The sequence below is a fragment of the Mastigoproctus giganteus genome, chromosome 10 (assembly GCF_048544385.1).
Source record: "Mastigoproctus giganteus isolate SK-2022 chromosome 10, ASM4854438v1, whole genome shotgun sequence".
In the NCBI taxonomy this organism is placed as follows: domain Eukaryota; kingdom Metazoa; phylum Arthropoda; class Arachnida; order Uropygi; family Thelyphonidae; genus Mastigoproctus; species Mastigoproctus giganteus.
This window is the reverse complement of record NC_143584.1, coordinates 69,826,452-69,848,893: the sequence shown is the minus strand read 5'-3', so window position 1 is coordinate 69,848,893 and position 22,442 is coordinate 69,826,452. Positions and strand designations below refer to the sequence as shown.

General features: G+C 38.3%; 1 protein-coding gene across 1 annotated transcript in view; it reads right to left on the bottom strand.

Annotated features, from left to right (window-relative positions):
• kis (chromodomain helicase DNA binding protein kismet) overlaps window positions 1-17,561 on the bottom strand; it is a 1,089,809-nt gene extending 1,072,248 nt beyond the window's left edge. The window contains 1 exon segment of the mRNA XM_090383876.1: window positions 17,302-17,561. The gene's annotated coding sequence lies outside the window, so the exon portion shown is untranslated.
• Between the last annotated feature and the right edge of the window lie 4,881 nt (window positions 17,562-22,442).

The window sequence follows — 22,442 nt, the reverse complement described above, 5'->3', positions numbered from 1 at the left end:
TCTGCACTCTCAGAAAACTTCATATCTGATTGCACAGCTAGTTCAATCAGATATGAAGATTAGTGACTCTTGTATACATATATATTGTATACACGTAGTGTTTTGTTTTAATAAATTATTTGCATTCACTTTTATTGTAATATTATATATATATACATTACGAACAATGCTGAAAACTCAAACAAATCTTGGAGTTGTCAGGTTTCCTTGGAAGATTAGGATGACAATGGATACCAGTGAACAAAACAAAAAACTCACTATTTTGAAAGATTCCACTTTAAAAGTGGAATTGTGTTATTGTGTTACTGAAGGGTTTCATGGAGACATTTTCAAGAGCACCTGTTAAGGTAATCATCGATAAGTATAACAAGCCTCAAAGTGATATGAGGTTTCCTACACTCTATGCAGAGTGTAGGAAGGACAAAAAATATTTGGAAAAATTCAAGGTGAAAAATCTTAAGGATCCGAAAAGGAGTTATTTTCAAATAATGAACTTACACAATGTGCTTCATTAGCTGAGTATTTCCAGGGAAAGGAGATATTCAAACTGAACACATAAGGTAACAAGAGTAAGAAAAGTCTCTGCTGGCTGAGGTATCTGATGTGGATAAACAAAGTGTCCAAAATATTGCTTACTGATAACTGGCAAAAGCTGCAAATGAGGCATTAAAAACAAAAACAGAAGCATATCATGTTATGGCCATTTTCAGGTCTTCCTTTACTGATACTGTCAAAGTTGCTCCTAGTGCTGAAAAACAAAGTTCTGAGAATTCCTGATTAAAGCAAATGACGGTTCTTCTGGAGAGGTTAAACAGGGTATTACAGTTAATATAAAATTAGTTAATATAAAACAGTTAATTTGGTGTATCAGGCTTAATGTCCAAGTTTGCAGACGATACAAAGGTTGGCAGGGTTGTTAAGGACACTACTGATACTATGCTGCTGCAACAGGATCTGGAAAGGTTGAGCAGATGGGCTGAGAGGTGGCAAATGAAGTTTAACATTGACAAATGTAAAGTACTACATATGGGAAACAGTAACCCCAGATCAACGTATCAACTCTGTGGTACTACGCTGACAGTGGTAGAGAATGAAAAGGACCTGGGGGTAATTGTGCAGGCAGATATGAAGTTCTCTGAGCAGTGCAGACGAGCTGCAAGAGTAGCTCATGGTGTCTTGTCAATGATATACAGGAATTTTTCTAGCAGGGACAGGGATGTGATTATTCCCTTGTATAAGGCATTGGTCAGGCCACACCTTGAGTACTGTATACAGGTCTGGAGGCCTCATTTCAAGAAGGATGTAGAGCTGCTGGAACGAGTACAGAGAAGGGCAACAAGATTAGTGAATGGAACAAAGGGTTGCTCTTACGAAGAAAGGCTTAAGTTTTGCAAATTACAGAGCCTGGAGACTAGGCATCGCCGAGGTGATCTGATAGAGGTGTACAAGGCTTTGAATGGCTTGAGCATGCTCAATGCCGATGGGATTCTTCCTCTTGCTCAGAATAATCACCTGAGAGGGCATAAATTCAAATTGAGGAAGGACGGATGTCGGATAGATGTGCGGAAATTCGCCTTTAGCCAGCGGGCAGTTGGTTTGTGGAATAGACTTCCATCGCTTGTTGTTGAAGTTGATAGCCTAAACAAATTTAAGGCTCAGCTGGACAGGTATTTCGAACGAATTGAGGGGTGAAATGGGAGTAGTGGTTGTTTTTTTTTTTTTTTTTTTTTTTTTTTATTGGCTGATGCTGAATAAGCTTGCTTTCTTGCATCATATGCCTCTACTAATGCTAATGCTAATGCTAAAATGACCCATAAAGCAACTTGGAATTAAGCAGATTCATAAAGCTAGAAATAGGAGTCTAACTGTAGGGAAGAGTGAGATAAAAGTTGATAAAATTCAAAAATGAAGCACATTAAATGAGAATGGACTGAATATAAAAATACACAGGGTTCAAGTCCCAAATGGCAATTTATGATGCAGATTCTGAACTCTCAAAAGAAAAGTTTCTACAAGAATTATATAAAAAAAATTTGAAAAACAGAAGAATCCATACGAAAGATTTTGACTAATAACTTCCAAAAAAGTTATTAAGGGCAAAAATAAATTAAGGGAGAAGTTTGCAAATTGGATAATACAGACAAATGGCAAAATAAAATCAGTTTTAAAGAATACTGGAAGGATATATGTAGGCTGGAATTCCTATAAATGTAATGATCATTTTATAAGGTGTTATAAACATAATATATATGGCCATGTATCTAAAAATTGTAACAATGAGCAGTTTTGGATAATGTGTGTGAGAAAAGGATACTTCTATAAGGAACATAAAAACAAAGATACCTTGTTGGAAGATAACAAAACAATGTTATCTTCCAACAATACAATATCCCAAGCCCTACACAATATCATTATTACGTTTATTTCCAAATTGGAAATGTAGTCATAATGTGGGCATAATATAGTCAAACATTTCTTACCATTTCTTCAGTGACTACAAAGTTGGTAAATAAGGGTTATTATTATGGAATTCTGAAATTTTTAGAATTAAAAGTTCTAGTAAATCAAACTTAGATCTAATTCAAAGAATTTTGTTTTAAGGTTAATTTTCATAATAAATAATATGAACACACCAGCTGTCTTTGCAATAGCACTGTCACAAAAGGTCACTTCAGTCACAAGAACTTGCTCCAAGCTGTTCCAAGAACTTCAAGTTCTTGTGACCAAAGTGATCTTTTGTGTTTGAACAAGAATATGTTTTGTCTACAAGGTCTTGTTCTGAGCTAGTCCAAACTGTACCAACATGTTCCATGAACTTTTTCAACAAGTTCTTGCAACTAGAGTGATCTTTTGTGACAGTGATACTGCAAAAACAGCTAGTAAGTGTTTACATATTATTGTTATTTATTATAAAAATTAACCTTAAAACAAAATTCTTCCTTAAATCCTTAAAAAAAATAAAAAATAAAAATAAAAAAAACTTTGGGCAGTTTCAGCTTAACTTCTGCAAAAATCTAGCCGAGCTTATCCAACAAAATCTCTTATAAAAGCCTCTTATAAATCAGCAAAGAAGCCCATCCGCCTTAAAGTTTGCACCTGGTGGTGGTGCCAGGATCTCACTACTCTTCGCAAATCAGTTCATCATGCTCAACATTTATACTAATGATACTGCAACTAGCCTGCTGCTGCTGACGTTGTTTGACTATATAATGACTATATTGTCAAAAAGAACACCTTTAATAAAGCAACTGCAAAGAGAAAGAGAAACCGAGGCACCTTTGTAAAAGAATCCAACAGCAAAAACCCATGGGGCCTCATAAACAAGATAACTCAGGAGAGAACATTAACCTCCGATTTCCTTAGCACTGTTACCACTGAGACCCATGAAACTTTTAGCTGGACAAACTGTTAACCAAATTCTTGATAACTTATTCCCTATGGATAATCCTGAAGATTCTCCAGAGTATATGGCAATTTGGGAGGCAAATAACAATTACACCACTGAAGCCAAGCCATTTACTTTAGAACTAACCTTGGCAATTGTTGTTGTTTGGTTTTTTAGGAGCATTAGCAACTAAAAATTGGTTTTTTAGGAGCATTAGCAAACATTAGCGACCTTTCCGCATCCTCCGTATTTGGTGGTCATGGGCTTGAACCCCAGTCTAATCAAGAAGTGTGTGCTATGCACTGCTGCTCCTGCCCACCTGGCTACGGAGGCACCACCTTGGCAGTAAAGAAGATAAACATGAAAAAGTGTCCAGGAATGGACGTGATTCAGTGTTTCCATTCTCCAGCTGTTAAAATTAAGACCTCTCTACCTGCTCATGCACTTCAATAAATGTCTCCTTGAAGGCATCTTTCCGTCTGGATGGTTTCTTTGCTCCATCTTATCAAAAAGCTGGGTAAGCCTGCCTCAAATCTGCATGCCTACAGATCAATTGCACTGGCTGCCAATCTTGGGAAGATCTTGGAGTGTCTTACAGCTCTTCAACTAACAATCTGTTTCAAAAGCAAAATCTCTTTTCAGCCTATCAATATGGCTTCACTCCAGTCATTCTTGCGAGGTGGCCTTGTCTGACTTCATCTGGCACACTGAAAATTCAAAATGCAAATTTAAAATAGGTATTATAGTCAATGTAGAGGGTGCCTGCGACACTGGTGGGGTAGCACCCTTGAACATCCCTATTCTGCCAGATGCTCTTTCATATATACAAATTATTTCAACATTACTTCTCTGACTGCTCAATAATTATCAAATCAAAATTTCTTCAAGTCTCTATGAAGATCTGTCAAGGGTGCCCCCCCTTATCTAGAACACTGTGCTTCAAGACTGGCTCGGCCGACCTCTCTCCACAATTCGAAAATTATTGCTTTCACTGATGATCTGACTTTGTGGTCTCATGCAGTTCTCATGCGGTATTGAGGTAAATGCAAACCGGATTTCATCTGACCTTTCCACCTGGTCATTGGCAAACAAACTTAAAATTAATCTAAAACAAATATGATGCTTTTTAAATACAAGCTGAATCTCAAGCAGCATCCGCAAGTCAATTTTTGGCAAGTGCAGCTCCCTACAGGAGCTGCACTTGGGAAGCTGCACTTGCCAAAAATTGGCAAAACTCAGGCTAAACTCCCTGGGGTCATTACTGATCATAAGCTTTCCCTCTATTCTCATATGATCCACATGAGTACTAAAATCAAAAAATTCACAGGGTCAATTATTAGAATTTCTATGGGGGAGAGGAGTGGGTCTCTCTAAGAAGTCACTCTTTCTCTAATGCTGTTTTTCTGCCTATAGTCACCTATGTGACAGGAGCTTGATTTCACTGGAAATCAATTGATTTCACCAATTCCAAAATGTGGTTAAATCTGAAATCCATCCAGTGGAGCATGCTCTTCTCTATTAGCATTAGCATTAGTTGGGGCATATGATGTAAGAAAACAAACATATACAGACTCAGCGAAAAAAAAAAAAAAACCTTCCCATTTTGCCCATCCAGTCACTTCAAATGTTTGTCTAGTTCAGCCTTAAATTTGTTTAAGGCTATCAACTTCCACAACAACAGATGGAAGTCTGTTCCAGCAATTAACTACACATTGGTTAAAGGCAAACTTCCGCACATCTATTCTACAACTGTCTTTCCTCAATTTGATTCTGCTCCCTCAGGTTCTTAGTCTGAGCAAGCAGAAGTATCCATCAGCACTGAGTCTGCTCAAACCATTCACGGCCTTATACACCTCAATCAGATCACCTTATAGGTGCCTAGTCTCCAGATGCTGCAACTTGCAAATCTTAAGCCTTTCTTCATAAGTGCACCCCTTTGTTCCTCTCACCAATCTTGCTGCCCTTCTCTGTACTCATTTTAGCAACTCTACATCCTTCCTAAAATGAGGCCTCCAGACCTGTATGCAGTACTTACTCAAGGTGTGGCCTAACCATTGCCTTATAGAAAAGGGATAATTGCCTCCTTGTCTCTGCTAGCAAATTTCTATATATCATTGACAAAACCCCATGATCTGCTCTGGCAGCACATCTGCACTACTCAGAGAACTTCAAATCTGACTGCACCATTACCCACAAGTCTTTTTCATTCTCCACCTCCTTCAGTGTAGTACAACACAATTGGTACATTTCTCTTGTGTTACTGCCATCCATATGCAGTATTTTGCATTTGTCAATGTTAAACTTTAACTGCCACTTCTCAGACCATCTGCCTAACTTTTCCAGATCCTGTTGCAGTACCATACTGTCTTTAGTGTCATTAGGTTAGGTAATCTAACCAACCATGCCAACCTTTGTATCATCTGCAAACTTGGACATTAAACCTGATATACCTTCATCGATATCATTGATAAATACACAAAACAACAACGGGCCCAGCACCAAACCCTGGGGGACCCCACTAATAACATTAGTCCACGTAGAGCAGTGTCCATTTATTGCACACTCTGCCATCCCCCACTCAACCATCCCTTTATCCATTGCAGCAACTTCCCCTTAATGCCATACCGCTCCAATTTGTACAGCAGTCTTCCATGTGCAACAGTATCAAAAGCATTACTGAAATCCAAGTACAGTACAATATATGATATTAAAATTATTTTTTCCATCCAGTTCCTTTATAATTATTTGTGTCACCCTTTGAACCCCTTTAGTGAATTGGAGATACAATTGCACATCTCCAGTACATAGGGACCTCCCCTGACTCTAAGGATAGTCTCATAATTATGGCTAAGGTTTGCTTACTTTCCCTTGCTGCCTCCTTCATTATAACTGGATAAATTCCATTTGCCCCAGATGCCTTTTTTATGTTTAACTTCACAATTTCTCCTCCACTTTGCTCTCAGTTATTACAAAATCATTTAAATCCCTGTTAGAGTTAGATAAACATCTGGCATTCCCCTCCTTGAATAACTCCTCATGTGTGAATGTAGGTGTACTCATTCAGTTTATCACCTTTTTTGAGCAGGATATCATTATTATTATCCATATGGGCAAGGAAGGCTGAGGCTTTTGCTGCACCAGGCAAAAAAAAAAATGAGTTACTCTGAGAGAGAGAGAGAGAGAGAGAGAGAGAGAGAGAGAGAGAGAGAGAGAGAGAGAGAGAGAGAGAGAGAGAGAGAGAGAAGCCCTGGGTGTGCCAAGCCCATACTCATCAGATGTGATCCCCTGGGTTAACATTACTCATCAATAGTCAAACCATATATGTTAAGTGAACCAATCTCATTCATCCCCTTCCTTCAAGTGTTTACATAAGTAAAGAACTCTGCTGTTTTTCTTTGCATGCTTTGTCAAAGATTTCTAGTAATCTGCCTTTGCCTGCCTAACCTCCTTTTGTGACTTTATTACAGACTAGCTTAAATCTGCCATAGGCTTCTGTGTTGCCTGATAATTTATATGCATCCCATGATTTTTCTTCTCTGCCACAAGCCTCATTAGTTCATCTGATATCAATTGAGGTCTAAATCTTGAACAGTATTTTTTAGTTGGTATGAAAAGCCTAGTAGCTTCCAAGACTAATTCCTTGAAGGCTTCCCATTTATAATTCATTGTTTTTAACATCAGTTGATTCCACTGTAAAGAATTTAGAAACTGTCTGAGACCACTGTAGTCACCTTTACGAAAGCAAAAACCCTTCCCTTTACCCTTGCTGGTAGTTACATCTTTAAGTAAATCCCACATCAGTACACTGTGATCACTGTCACCTAGTGGTTCCTTTATCTGCAAATTCTTAATGCATGAATAATCACTGCTGTTAATCAGATCAAGAGTATTACTCCCTCTGGTTGCCCCTCAAACATGTTGCTGTAGAAAACAATCCTCCAATACATCCACAAAAGTCTTGCTAGTGTGCGAGTGACCAACCCACAAGTTCCAGTCAATATCTGGAAAGTTAAAACCCTCCATTACAAGACATTCTAATTTACTGGCCAACTATTTCTCCGCACAACTGTTCGTTGCACTCATCAAAGTCATTAGGCCTATAACACACTCCTACTCTCATTTTCCCTTTCCCAGTGTTTATGTCACACCAAACTAACTCAACACTGCACTGTCCACCCATGTTAACTGGATGCATTTCCTTAGATTTTATGTGTTTCTCAACTAACCGCATAACCCCTCCTCCCTTCCTACCCTGTCTATCCTTTCTGAACACATTGTACTCCCCAAATTCTAATTCTGCATCCCTTAAATCTGTGTGACACCATGTCTCTGATATCCCAACAATATCTGCCTTGATCAGCACTTCAAATTCATCAAATTTATTTACTATACTTCTAGCATTGGTGTACATGCACTTGTTCTTACTCTTAGTTACCCTAACACAGTCCATTTATTTACTTGTTCCAAGATGACTCCCAGCAGGTCTTGAAAATTCTAGCAACCTGCTTTCTAGGCAGCTGCTCATCACAATAGAAGCGGTGCAAGAATCACTTTTGCCTCTGCCTGCAGCTACTTTTAGTCTGTGAATCCCCCCCCCAAGATAGCAGGTTTCCAACCCCCACCACTGCCTTGATAGCATCAGCAAATATTCTTGCACCCTTTCTATTTAAGTGTATCCCATTCCTGTAGAAGCAGTCTCTCCTATTAGCAAGCACAGACCACGCTGAAAAAAATTCTACCCTATGAATCTTGCACAATCTCTCCAGGGTCGAATTGACAAGGCTCTCATCATATACTCCCTCCTATTGTGTCTGGGCAGAATTGCAGATGCTTTCAAATTTAACCCTAACTGGCAACTTTTTTTCAGTCTGTATTCTCAGAGTCTAGAAGTTTCCACCGCTGCAGTACAATTTATTGTAGGGTCTTTCCCTTTGGATCTATTTGTCACCTATTGTTGGCTCTGCTTTCAACACAAAAAACAAATACCTTTAGATTTACTTGGTACCCATTTAAATTTAAATGAAGATCCTAAACAAAGAGAAATCCAGATGCTTTATTTTAACAAGGTAATTAGTATCTGCCAGACCAGGGAGGACACTTCCCCACTTGGCAGCACAATTGTCAATATGCACAAAATTGTTATTGCACTGATCTTAAAGGACAACCTGTGAATTATCCTGGATGGCAAAACAAGTATATATGGAAAAGTATCTTTTTTTTTCTTTTTTTTTTCCCTCTGTTTTTTACCAGCACCAGTGCCTCTTTTTCTGTTGTTGTTTTTCTTAGTCAGCACCACTGGATTTTTTTTTTCCCTTAACTAGCACCACTGGTTTTTTTTTTATTTTCATAACACACACCACAGGGTTTTTTTTTTTTATTATTATTATTATTTATTTCTTCTCTGGAATGGGCCCCTTCTAATTGACTGGTCATGGTTTGATAAATGCAAAGTTGCATGATTTAGGAATTACTGAAAGATCTAGTTGCCACTGTGGCAAAAGAGAATCATGGGAACATATTATGCATAAATGTGAGGAGTACAGCGATCTACAAATTGAATTGGTATCTCGGGTTAGTAATCTCAATCTTAGGGCAGAAGGCTGCGAGACAATTCTAGTTGATAAACAGGAGAACTTCTTGGCTTACCAAGCATTTGCAGCTGCAATATTTCTTAGGCAGAAGACACTTCTGCATCTGGAAGCCTTGGATTTGTAATGTGGTATTGTGTAGTGCCAAATTACCCAAAGTTCTGTGAAATCGTGGAGCAAGTTCTGTGAAATTGTGGAAGCTTGAGTCTGCTATATCCACTGCAACTCCAGCTACTTGTGCTGGCATTTCTATTCTCGGCAGCTCCTGGCTTTCCAAGAGACTTTGAACAGATGTAGCTCTTTCCAATGAAGTTTGGACGTTGTCTGAAATTTAATTACATGTATATTTATTTTTTATGCAATTTGATTATTTTCAGTTTGTTCATATCAATTTTTTTTTGGTCATGGTAGGTTTATTTCCTCCCTGTACTTGGGCAAACAGGAGAGGGAGTATATAAGAGTACTGCTAAATTATGTGTAACTGACAGCAGGGTTGCCATTGGTTGGCTGGGACCGCTTTAACTAATAAATATCAATCAACCTGGAATGGGCCCCAAAGGATCTTGGCCCACATTATGGCAACATTGGGTGGCTCAGAGTCTCTTTTAAGACAGTACATACTCTACCGGGATTGGCCCACCTTCCTATGATGTGGACGAGTACTCAGAATCATCTCTCCAGGTGACTGATGCTTCTGGGTAGAACACAACAACAACAACAGAACCCACGAACACAACAAAACATGCACACTAACACTACTCACATAAACCTACACCAATCATATTTCTGGCCCTTTTACAGTGATTCTGTTCTTTACAGAGACAAGAGGCAGAGTTAAACAGATGTTCTAAATACTGCCCTGTACATATACACATCCACATTCCCAATGCTTGTCAAACTGACTCAACACTGACAATAACATTATTCCACAAAGAGCAGTGTCCATTAATGAATATTTTATGACTTCTTCCACTCAACCTTCCCTTTATCCATAGTATTACCTTCTCTTGTTGCCTCTAACATGCTGCTGTAAAAAACCAATAAAACCAAAAAGTATTGCTAGTGTGATTGATCACACAAGATCCAGTCAATATCTGGAAAGATAAAATTTACTGCCCCACTTTTTTTTCCTCTGTATAGTTCATCATACTCATCACAGTCATTAGGCCTAAAACACACTCCTACTTTCATTTTCCCAGTACAGGTCACACCAAACCAACTCAATATTGAACTGGCCACCCATGTCAACTGAATGCACTGCCTTAGACTTAATGTGCTTCTTTACCTAAGTGCATAAACTACCCCCCCCCTTTTGTCCTTTCTGTACATGGTGTACTCTGCATATTCAAATTCTGCATTCCTTATGCCTGAGTGACACAGCCTTAACAAGTACTCCACGTTCATTAAATTTATTTACTGTGCTCTTAGCAGTAGTGTGCATGCAAGTATACATGCACCTGTTCTTACTCTTAGTTATCCTAACCCAGCCCATGTATTTGCTTATTCCATGAGGACCTATCCAGCAGGACTTTAAATCTGACACCATGCTTTCCAGTTGATCTATTAGTCTGCATTCCACCCCCCCCCCCAAAATCTAGCAGTTTTTTAACCCAACTAAGCCTGCCTCAATAGCATCAGCAAATATTCTTGCACCTCTTATGTTTAAGTGTATCCCAGTCCTGTGTCTCCCATTAACAAGCACAGACCATGTTGTGAAAAACTATACTCCCATGGGCCTTGCACAGTCTCCCCAGTGCCGAACTGATGAAAAGGCTCTCATCATCATCTATCAGAACTCAGCAAAATTTCTCAGACACAATGAGGCCCTCTCGAATTTAATCCTAACTTGTAAATATTCCAATATTTAATCATAAGTTGTGAATATTAAACACTCTCAAAATGGTCACTACTCTGCAAGAAGCAACATATGTAGTTTCAATTTAGCATGCTGTGAAGAGCATCAAATGTTAAATAACTTTAGAAATAAACTTGCAAGCAGAAGTAACTAATCGCATCAAATATATATATTTTTTGATTTTAATAATATTTATATACATAAGAAAAAATATGTGCATGTGAAAAATTTTGTGCACTGCATAGTCTTTTAAATTGGAAAATGAAAGAGACTAAGCAACTGATGCCTTATATTTTATGATTAAAATTATGCAATTTTCAGTGGAATTTTTTTTTTAAAAAACCAAAGGTTAAAATTTTCAATTTTTTTTATAAACTTAAAAAGTTACATACATTAAGTACTGCAATCCATTAAGATGAAATAATGGCATTATTCATGCAATACTCAACATTAATTCAAAACATTTTCCAGAACAAAAGAAAATGATTTGTCAGGTTTTCCACAACCATTTTTTTTCTACAAAAAGGATGCCCTCCCTACCAGGTTAGGACCTAATCATATCACTAAAGTCATGAAGTTATTCACAAAAATTTCTGTAAATGCAACTCTTCTTCCTCTTTGGACCATTATTTCAAATGTATTGTGAAAGGCATTATGTGAGATGAATATTCAAAAGTTAAAACAAATTATACATTTGACTCCATAATTTTATACAATTTTAAATCATTTATAGCAGAGATGGCCAAACTGCAGCATCATGCATGTACCAAGTAATCCATACAGGTCTTATCAGTAGCCTGTGTTTCATTTGAGAAAAAATAATGAAAAAAAAATACAACCAATTTGAAAATCAGAAATTCTTTACGAGTACACCACATACTTTTTTTGTATGGACTATAAACTGTGTGTGTGATTTTCGTGTATGGGCTGCATCGTGGTATATATTTGAAGGGCATTTCAAATAATGTGTCCATTTTATGCATAAATATAACATATGGACTTCACCTTCATGAATATTTCTTGAACCTAAAAATGTTCAAGTAAGTGCTACCAAATGCTATCTACCGTTACTTGGAAAGATATGCCTTTCCAAGTAATTGTAGAGACAGTTCATATGATAATCTTTAGAAAAGTCCATTTCTGTTAGCTTCAGTTCTGATTTGAGCTTACAAAAGACAAAATGGAATAAATTCTTTTGTTTTTCATCAAGTTGATACATATACACAGACAATGAGAATGTTATTGCATCAAAACAAATAACAATGGACTTTTGTTTTACAATTCTTCTCACTTTTTTTTTTTTTATTATTATTTTTAATTTCATTTTGAACAATAATTTCATACTGGGCAGTCAAGTCAAACAAATATTGAAAAAAATCATAAGCCTGAAACAGATTCAACTCCCTCATTAAGGACAATTACTGTATAAAAGGATTATACACAAATGACCTTCAAGAAATTTAAATTGTGGGCTGAGACCACAGTTTTAACCCTATGCTGCATCTCAGATGACACTTTTTAATTTTTTTTAAATTTGTAAATGAAATCAAATCCAACCAAATAACCTTTGACCACCAATATTCTCTAACTCACTATACAGCATTTCTATTTTCTTTTTTTGATATATAAAATTAAAGAAATTAATTAATTTTGTTTTGGCATTTAGCATGTTCGCTGCATGCTCAATGAACAGATGCATCATAAAATATTTCATTTAACTGGTGGAAAATCGCAACTTTAAGAATCATTTTCTTCCAATTTAATAGATGAAAAACAAGATAATTTTAGCAATAACCTTCACCAGATACTGACTAAATTTGGCCTCAATGAGGCGGCGGCCAAAAAATATCTCTGCCTGGCACAATCTAGAGCAGACTGGAGCCCATAATTGAACTCTGTGTGTGTGTGTGTGTGTGTGTGTGAAGGGCAGAAATCATAGGTAGAAGCATGCATGTTAACAGATGCCAAAAACATCTATCTTACAGCGAACTTCTATTCACAACCTGGAATCTCTGAAACACCACCAGCAATAGTTGTCTAATCTTGCTATTGAGATTTAGATTCGACCACTAATGCAAACAGCTGACAAAAATAAAGACATTCACGTCTGTCAAAGGCCATACAAGCATCTGTGACCTTGACAGTTATTATGAATACAATAAACACTTTTTATTATTCGTTCATTCCATAATTTGTAATTGAATTGAGCATCCCATAATTAACAGAACATTTTCATTTCAGTAAGAAATCTAAAAATTTATTTTTTATAATTAAAACCAAAAGAACGTGTCTCCCAGATCACGTGATCATACTTGTTCCACCTATTCCATGTTAATGAAAAAATGGGGGAAAAAAAGTTGGCTACTCATTTATCGAGTCCCCAAAGTAAAAATACCCATTTCCTACCAAACAGCTTCCCAGTACACAAAATAATATATATCATCAGAATCTTTAATAACTCCAACTAATGTTATACAGAATTGAGATAAAAATAAAAACAAAACAATAATGTATATTTATACATAAAACTACAGACTTAAAATAAGGTAAAAGCAAGGTAAAAAGTAAAATAAAGATAAAAATGGGATTAAAACATTAACTTTCGACATCCAAGGAGTCTTTGACAGCCATTAAAACTGTAAAGCAATGCTATGACAAATAAATATCTGAATGAAGCAGCACCAGAGTAAGATGGGAGGATCATATGACAGGTATCTACATGTGCAACATCCTGATACCATCTGCAATCCTTTGGAATAATGACACATTCATAAATGGGATTAATACACCACCCACTTGCAAGTGAAGCAAGCAGGGGTGGTGTGGATATAAAGTGATGCCAACCAATGGTGGTGATGTGTTCTTGTTTATACTCTGGCACAACCACCAGGTCAGAGAAAAAAAAAAAAAAAAAAAAAAGGAAGATTACAATAAATCATGAATATAATCACTTCCCATCCTTTCCAGTTTACTTCAATAATCATATTTAGCAGTCAAGACAAACCACAGTCAACTCAAAGCACATGCTACAGAAATCTCACTCCTGACCACTCAGCTATGGCACAAATGGGATGTCAAAAGGTACCATGTTTTATACTTATTTTTATCTTACTTTTTTACCTTATTTTAAATCAATAGTTTAGTGAAAATATACATTGCTGTTTTATTTTTATCTCATTGTAGTCATAAAGAAGATTCTGATATCATTCATCTCCAACCTAGAAGAGTTTTTTTTTATTCTAATATTGTGCTCTTGTCAATGTTTTAGATCCAGCTTTGGGTATTCATCAAGACAAAGCTGAGCAAATGAAAGTTCTCCTTCGAGAGAATACCAAAAGTTGGATCTAAAACTAGAATGCAATAATATTGGGTATATCAGGCTTACCTTTTAGTAGGAAATAGGTTGAAATACTTCTCATCTATTTTCTATTTCAGGTACACAACAAACCATTTAAAACAAGATGGAATCAAGTGCATTACTTTTTAAATTTAAAAAAAAAAATTATTTCTCCAAATCTTTGCATTAATTTTGAAAACTACACATTACTTTTGCAAAAGCACAACCCATTTCCATTCTGTCACGATCCTCATTTATCCCTTCTACTTCTGTTTTCTGGAACACACATATTTCCCAAAAATTGCTATCTAAAGTAATTTGAGTTAAATGTCAACAAGTATTTCCTGTCTTCGGAGCCTTCAACTCACAAATGGTACTAAGTACTATAGGTTCTAATGCTTTCATGTTTGGAGTTTTCCCAAAAACCCCAAACATGTCATTTTTTGTATTGTCAGAAACAATATGCCTATACCCCCTCTCCTGTGACTCTTCAGTTCTCTTGAGCTGATAGATGAAGTCCTTACCCACCAATTCTTATCTGAGTTTGTCCCACAAATTTTCTATCAGGTTCCTAAATCACCCAACAAAGTTATAGAGCAGCCATTCAAGAACAAGATCAACTTGAAACTCAGAATTGATATCCTGGTGAAATTTATATGTAATATTCCAATTTTTCAGCACTTTTGCACAAATTTTCTTGTAACATGTTTATATATTGCATTTTGTTCATATTACCTTTAATAGACCAATTTTCTTACTCCAACTGTAGATATACACTCTCCCCCCCCCCCAAACCATTATGCTTCCTCCACCATCCTTTAAAGTTAGAGGTTTTAGCTCTTCATTTGGCTTTCACCACACATTCATTCTCGCATCTGAACCAGAAACTTTATATTTACTTTTGTTAGCTTAGAGAACATCATTCCATCAGTTTTCTTCCTTCCCAACAACAGTTTCAGCACACTTGGGCTGCTTTTTTTTCTACTGACTTCATTTATGAATCTTTTTTTCCTAAACACTACCATCATACCCTTGTTTTCTGATAACTCTGCAAATTGGAATTCACAGTGACAAATAATGCAAGAAAGCAAGCTTATACGGCATCAGCCAAAAATAAAAAGTTATGGTTTTTACACCATAACTCCCATTTCACCTATTCATTCCCTCCAATAGTTTGTCTAGTTCTTCCATGAATTTATTTAAACTATTAACTTCAACAACAGCAGAAGGAAGTCTGTTCCAGCAATCAACACCCACTGAATAGAGGCAAACTTTTGCACATCTATTCTGCAACCATCCTTCCTCAATTTGAATTTGTGGCCCCTCATGTGTAGTCTGAGCAAGATGAAGAATCACATCAGCATTAAGCTTGCTCAATCCATTCAAAGCCTTAAAAACACCTCAATCAGATCACTTCACAGGTGCCTAGTAGTCTCCAGACAATGAAATTTTCTGAACTGAAGCCTTTCTTGGTATGAGCACCCTTTGTTCCCCTCATCAATCTCGTTGCCCTTCTCCGTACTCGTTCCAGCAGCTCCATATCCTTCCTAAAATGAGGCTTCCAGACCTGTATGCAGTAATCAAATTATTTCATTATGCACTTCCATACCACATTCCTGAAAAACCTCTTTTGTAAGTTTGATACACTTAATTTTGAAATTTTTTTTTATTTTTCTAATTATCAAGCATTTTCAAGTTTAGTTAGCTTCTCTGGTTGTCATTTTTGGGGCTTAGATTCAATTCTATCTTTGTTCTTATACCTCCTTACAATGTCATCAACTGTACTTCTACTCAATGCTAAAAGTTTGGCCAACCAAGAAGGTGCATCCCTTTTCATAATGAATAATAAGTTGTCTTTATCTTAAGTAGAATCTTTTACCTTTACAATCAACTGATTAAGAATTAATCAAATGGGTCACTCCATCCTGTGATGATCATCAAAGGAAATTGTGAAATACCAGTCAATGAGTACAAAATCGAATTCAGAAGTGATATATCAATACATTTTAAAATTAAAGAAATTATGTTTTGTATGCACACTGCTTTGTTTACATTGTATATTATGAATAAGTATTTACATTTAAAATAAATAACTTTTTGTTTCAGCCTTTAAATATTATAATTAGGCATTAAATTAGGAAAACTTGATGCTGATTGAATATTAAGGCAACTGTATAATTTGGCATACCAATTATTTAAAATTTCTGGCGTTCTTCCTGGTTTAATAACAGTATATGTGTATGTCCTATATATATATTATTATTTTTTTCTATTGTTGCTGTTTTCATGGCCCACCTGTCACTTGAGAATTCATGATGATATAACAGATTGTGCATTACACGAATTATTTACTAAAACATTTTTTACATAAATCAGTACTGTTGCCAGCTGAAGAATTTCTCGGCAAATCGTAATACTGTACAGTATACTATAAATATATTAAGTACATGGATTGTACTGTCCAGTGACGTTAGGCTTAACCACTTATGACTCAATTTCAGGTGGCTGAAAATTCAGAGAATTTGCCGGATTCCACCTTGATATATAAACGCTTTTAAATTATTTTAATTATGTATATCTTTGTTAATAACAAAGAAAATTTTCCACTTTGAACAACTGGTGGAGCTCCGTTTCGCATACATTAATTATAAACAGCTTTTCGGTGGTTACTTGATATACTCATTTGGTACTAGCATGAACGCGACTCTCTTTCTCTCTTTTTTTTCTTTACAGTATAAAAGGTAACCTTTATGTAATAAAAACATATGAAATTAAGGCGATCAGAACGATTTTTTCCCCCAAGCCACAGTACGGCGGGCCGTAATGGTTGAAGGATCCATCCATAAACTGTTCATGGCATATCCAATGATTCTTAGAAATTAGCGCCTATGACATCAATTCTTACTAACTAAAGGCTTTAAATTGCAGAACAATGAAGAATGTTTGTTTCTTTAAACGCCATTTTCAAACCATCTTCAGATCGCGATACCACGATCACATTTGGCGTCTTGCCAGATGATATGTTTTTTGGTATCATCACTGACAACAAATTTATTTTTTTATGTATCGAATTCAACCTCATGTCATGTCGAACACAAATCTTCTAATACACCAGAACTAAAACCTTGTTACTTACGTCAAGAAATCGATGACAGGATTACCCCCATTCGTACACAAATTTCTAAGTTTTAGTTGCTTTAGTAGCTTACATTGTACACTATTCACAGGCACCATCACACTTGTAAAACGATAGCTGATTGGTCAGTGACAGAAAATCACCACCACAATAAAAATATGTCTTCCTTTTCATTTACACCTAAGGAATAATTCGAACATATATTCATCATGCATTGGCTTATACAGTTACTTTACATGCTTATTCCACTTGAAAAAGCTTACATTTCTAAGAAGTAAAGCACTATTATTTCGGAAGCATTCACCAATAATAGGTACGAAAGCAGACAATTCCTTTCGAAAGAGTTATGTTGTTCTCCCGGTAAGCTGGCCAATCATGGTAAAGAAATTTTCATAACTGCCCGGATGTACAATAGCATATTTCTTCAGACAACACATAAGTAATGGTCCTACTAAGATTTAAGTGATATAATTTGAGAACAGTAAATTTCACCTCACACGTTACGCCAGGTGTACTAAATTAACATTTATACGGAAAAACTATTACAAATGACAAGAAGAAAGATTCCAGATAAAAAAAAAAAAAGACACGTGGGGCAAAGAACTATCAAAAAGCTATTCAATCAATCAACTTCCGCAAATATATGCATAGATAATATGTTTAAATTAATGGATACTTTTAATTAATTAATTAAATTTATATATTTAAATATTTTATATATAAAGATGTGAATCTAATAATAATCCTAAGAAAAAATATATATCTGAAATTATAAACTTAAAAACGGGGCTTAAAAAACAGAGAACAGATCAAAGCAAATATTGCAGAGGGCCGCACCACGTTACTTATTATTATTATTATTATTATTAGCCATATGGTGCAAGGAAGCCTGAAGCTTATGCTGAACCAGCCAAAAAAAAAATTTGAGTTACCCTTAGAAAGAGAGAGTCAGAAGTAGAAGGGAATTACCAAGAAAGAGAAGAATGATGATATCCGGCTCAGGACCCTGGGTGTGCCAAGTCCATACTCACTAGATGTGAGCCCTTGGGGTTTTCATTAGAAGGCGAGGACCATATTTCCGTACCGTGGGACCGACATTAACTAACAATTTAAATTGGAGCACATCCGAAAATAATTTATCGTATATATTTTAGTTCGCATTACATCCACCGTTGCTATATTATAATTCTGGGGTGTAACGCATTGGGTCCATCTTTTTAATTTCTCATGACTCTACAACGCGGTGAATGAAAATGTCAGCAGTAAGTGGTCATTCAGTCTCCCATGATCCTTAGTATCAGTAAGAACAGTAGTGACATGTGATGCATCAGGGAAAAAAATGAAAAAAACAACAACATCGCCATCCACTCTAATAATTTATCTTCGTCTTCTTCTTTGGTCCTTAGCTGGCAGCTGGGGGAGGCGGTTGGCCACGCAACCAGTATGCTGCTGTAGGTGCCGCAGGGTTTCGGACTTGCTCTGTGATGTTCTTCCATACCTTACGATCCATGGCGTCAGTCCGGGCCTGGTTAAGGTCGAGACGTCGGCTCTTCAAGTCATTTTCCACTTGCTTGGCCCACGTTTTCCTAGGCGCGGTCCGTTGGATGCTCCATTGGGTGGGTCGTTGTCTCCAAAGGAGTGTGGATGGTATTCTGTTCGTGCCCATTCTACATACGTGGCCAAACCATCTAAGCCTTCGCTTCTGGATTTGGTCGTCAATGGTTGGTTGCTGTTGGCATCTGGCGCGGATGGTATCATTAGTGATGCGGTCGCGAAGAGAGATGCCCAAGATCTGCCGCAGGCATCGCATTTGGAATACCTCAAGTTTGTTCAAATCTTACTTGAGACAAATCCATGTTTCCGATCCGTAAAGAAGAATGGGCAGGATCAAAGTCCGGAAGAGTCGGATTTTAGTCTTTGTGGAAATGTTGGTCCTCTTCCACAGACACCATTTGAGCGAGGCGAACGCTTTGGCCGCCTGTCCAATTCTGCTGTGCATTTCCATGGTGGATGCAACTTTCTTCTCCTGGACCAGCGACCCAAGGTATTTAAAGTCCTGCACTTGCTCGATCTGGACGCCTTCGAGATAGATGGTGGCTTGCGACCCATCTGTTGTCAGGGCCTTTGTCTTACCAGCATTGATCTTCAAACCGTATGGCCGGGCAATGTCGTAGAGGTTGTCCGTGGCTTCAGCGTCGTTACCGGCAAGGATAGCACTATCATCAGCAAACATCAGGTCAGTCACATAGTGATCCTTGTCAAATTGTATGCCCTGTCTGTTTCTGAATGCTTGCCTCATAATGGCGTCGACCACGATGTTGAAAAGCAACGGGGAGGCTACATCCCCCTTGGCGGACTCCAGTTTGGATGGTAAATTCCTCAGATAAATCGTTCTGGATGCGCACCTGGCTGGTTAAACCGTTGTATGCAGTTTGGAGGAGTGTGATGACTTTTCGAGGTACATGTTCAACCTCTAGTAGTTTCCATAAGGCAGGCCGGTGGACACAGTCGAAAGCAGACTTAAAGTCAATGAAAACAATGACGGTTCGCTGTCCACATCGGATCCTCTCCTCCATCAGCTGACGAATGGCAAAGATTTGATCACAGCATCCTCGCTCGGGTCTAAATCCTGCCTGTTCTTCTCGACTGGTTTGCTCGCGATGTTTTTGCAGTCTTGACTGGATGATCTTCATAAAGACCTTTCCGATGATGGAAAGGAGGCTGATGCCACGGTAGTTCTTGCAGTCCCGGTTATCACCTTTCTTGTGGATCGGTACGATAATGGCTTTCCTCCATGTTAGCGGAATTTGTTCAGTGCACCAGATGGTTTTGAGGAGCGAGTGTAGTCGGCGAAGCAGTACATCTCCCCCGGCTTTGATCGCTTCTGTGGTGACTTGGTCCACTCCTGGTGCCCTGCCATTCTTCAGAGATTGTATGGCTGCTTTCACTTCTTCTACTGTAGGCTCAACATCGACCATGGAGACCTCAGGGGGGTCGATCGAGAGTGCTGTTGCTGGCGGTCCCTGAGGTGGGTCGTGATTATACAAAGCTTTGAAGAATTCACTCCACCGTTGCAGGCGTTCGGATGGTGATCGCACGAAGGTCCCATCAGCATTCTTGATGTTGTCACTAGTCAATTTGGTCTCTCCACTCAGACATCTGAGGGTGCGGTACTCGTTCTTGGATGCCGCCACTTCAAGATCGTCTGCCACTTGGTTCCAGTATGCTTCTCTTTCTGCTGTCATTCTTTGTCGGACTTCTCGGTTTAGCTGCCGGTACCGATCAAAATCGACCAACTTTGCCTGTTTCCGTTTGTCCACGAGGTCGAGGCACTCATCTGATATCCGTGGTTGCGTTCGACGTCGGGCAGGTGGACATAGGGGCTTGGCACATTCCAGGATGGTATCAGAGATCTGCTTTTCTTCTTCATTTATATCCTCGGGCACGGCCAGCATCTCGAAGCGGTTGAATAGGGCGATCTGATATGCCTGTTTGTTGGCAGCATTCATTATCTGCCTCCAGTCCAGCTTGGCTGACCGAGATGATCTTTTTGCATGCCGTAATTTGAGCTGCACCTTAGCCCGGATGAGGTAGTGATCAGATCCGCAATCAGATCCCCTCATGGCACAAACGTCCATGAGTGATGATCGAAATTTGGCATTGATCAAAATGTAGTCCAGGATTGCTGAGTCCTTGCCAGATGGATTTCGCCATGTAAGTTGATGTTTTTGAGGGTGCTGGAAATGGCTGTTTTCAATGGTCAGGTTGTTAGATGCGGCAAAGGACAACAAACGTAGTCCGTTGTCATTGATCTTCCCATGGCCAAACTTGCCCATTGTTGTTTCCCAACCAGATCTGTCCACGCCAATGTGGGCATTAAAGTCCCCTGCGAGGATGATCACTTCTGTCTGCGGAATTGAATCCAGCGTATGTTGGAGCTGGTTGTAGAAGTCATTCTTAGTCGGGTCCAGGCTAGTCTCAGTTGGCGCATAGGCGGAGATAATATGGGTCTTGATGGTGCCCTTGACAGTAAGGACTGCCAGGCGGTCCGATATTGGTTGTAAAGCGATCACACTACTGGTGGCCTGAGCATCGACCATAAAGCCCACTCCTGCTTCTCGTTTCTCACCACCAGAGTAGAATAGCATAACCGCTTCGTTAGGTGCTGGTGGTTGGATGATCATCGTTCCAGACCCGGTGAGCCTTAATTCGGATAATGCCGCGATTGATATCTTGCACCTAAGTAGTTCTTGGGCAATGATTTCCTTTTGTCCAACGTGGTGCCCCGTTCGAACATTCCATTCGCCAATGTTAATTGTCCTTTTCGGCGTAGTAAGCTTATTGCTGTGGCCAGTGATCCACGGAGTTAATAATTTATCTAGTACGTCATAGAATTTATTCAAACCCCCACTTCCATAACAACATTCGAAAGTTTGCTCCAACAATCAACCACCTGCTTGAATCCCATCAACATGGGCTTGCTCAATGCTGATGGCATTCAAAGATTTAGCAACCACATACAAATCACCTCGCAGGTGCCTACTCTTCAGACACTGCAAATTTGCAGAAATGAAGCCTATCTTGTTGGAGATTGGTGAAGGGAACCTTATCGTTGCCCTCAGCAATCTCATTGCACTTCTCTGCACCTATTCAAGCAGATTCACATTCTTCCTAAAATGAGGGCTGCAGACCTGTGTGCAGTACTTAGGATGCGACCTAACCAGAGACGAATTGGGTCAAAAATTTTTACCAGGTAAAACTTGTAGCGGCCTCATACTAGCGTTTATATCTGCATTGTTCATGGCCAAAATCACACCAGCCTCCGGCCCACCAGGGTTTCCCCGGTGGTCAGTCTGCCTCTGGACCAAACCATTGCCTAAATATTGTCTTTATCCCCGAGAGCAAGGAGCCCGTATATCACAGAGTACTCAGAGAATTTCACATCTAATTGCACAGTTACTCAGAGTAGTGTTACAACTGCACAGTCCTGAGGGTACTATCATGCAATAGGCTTGTTAATCAAGGATTAGTGCTACTCATATGCAGTACCTTGCATTAGACCAGTGGTTTTCAACCGTGGTACCGCGGCACCTTAGGGTGCCACAAAAACATTCCAGGGGTGCACATAGTTTGGGTTTAAG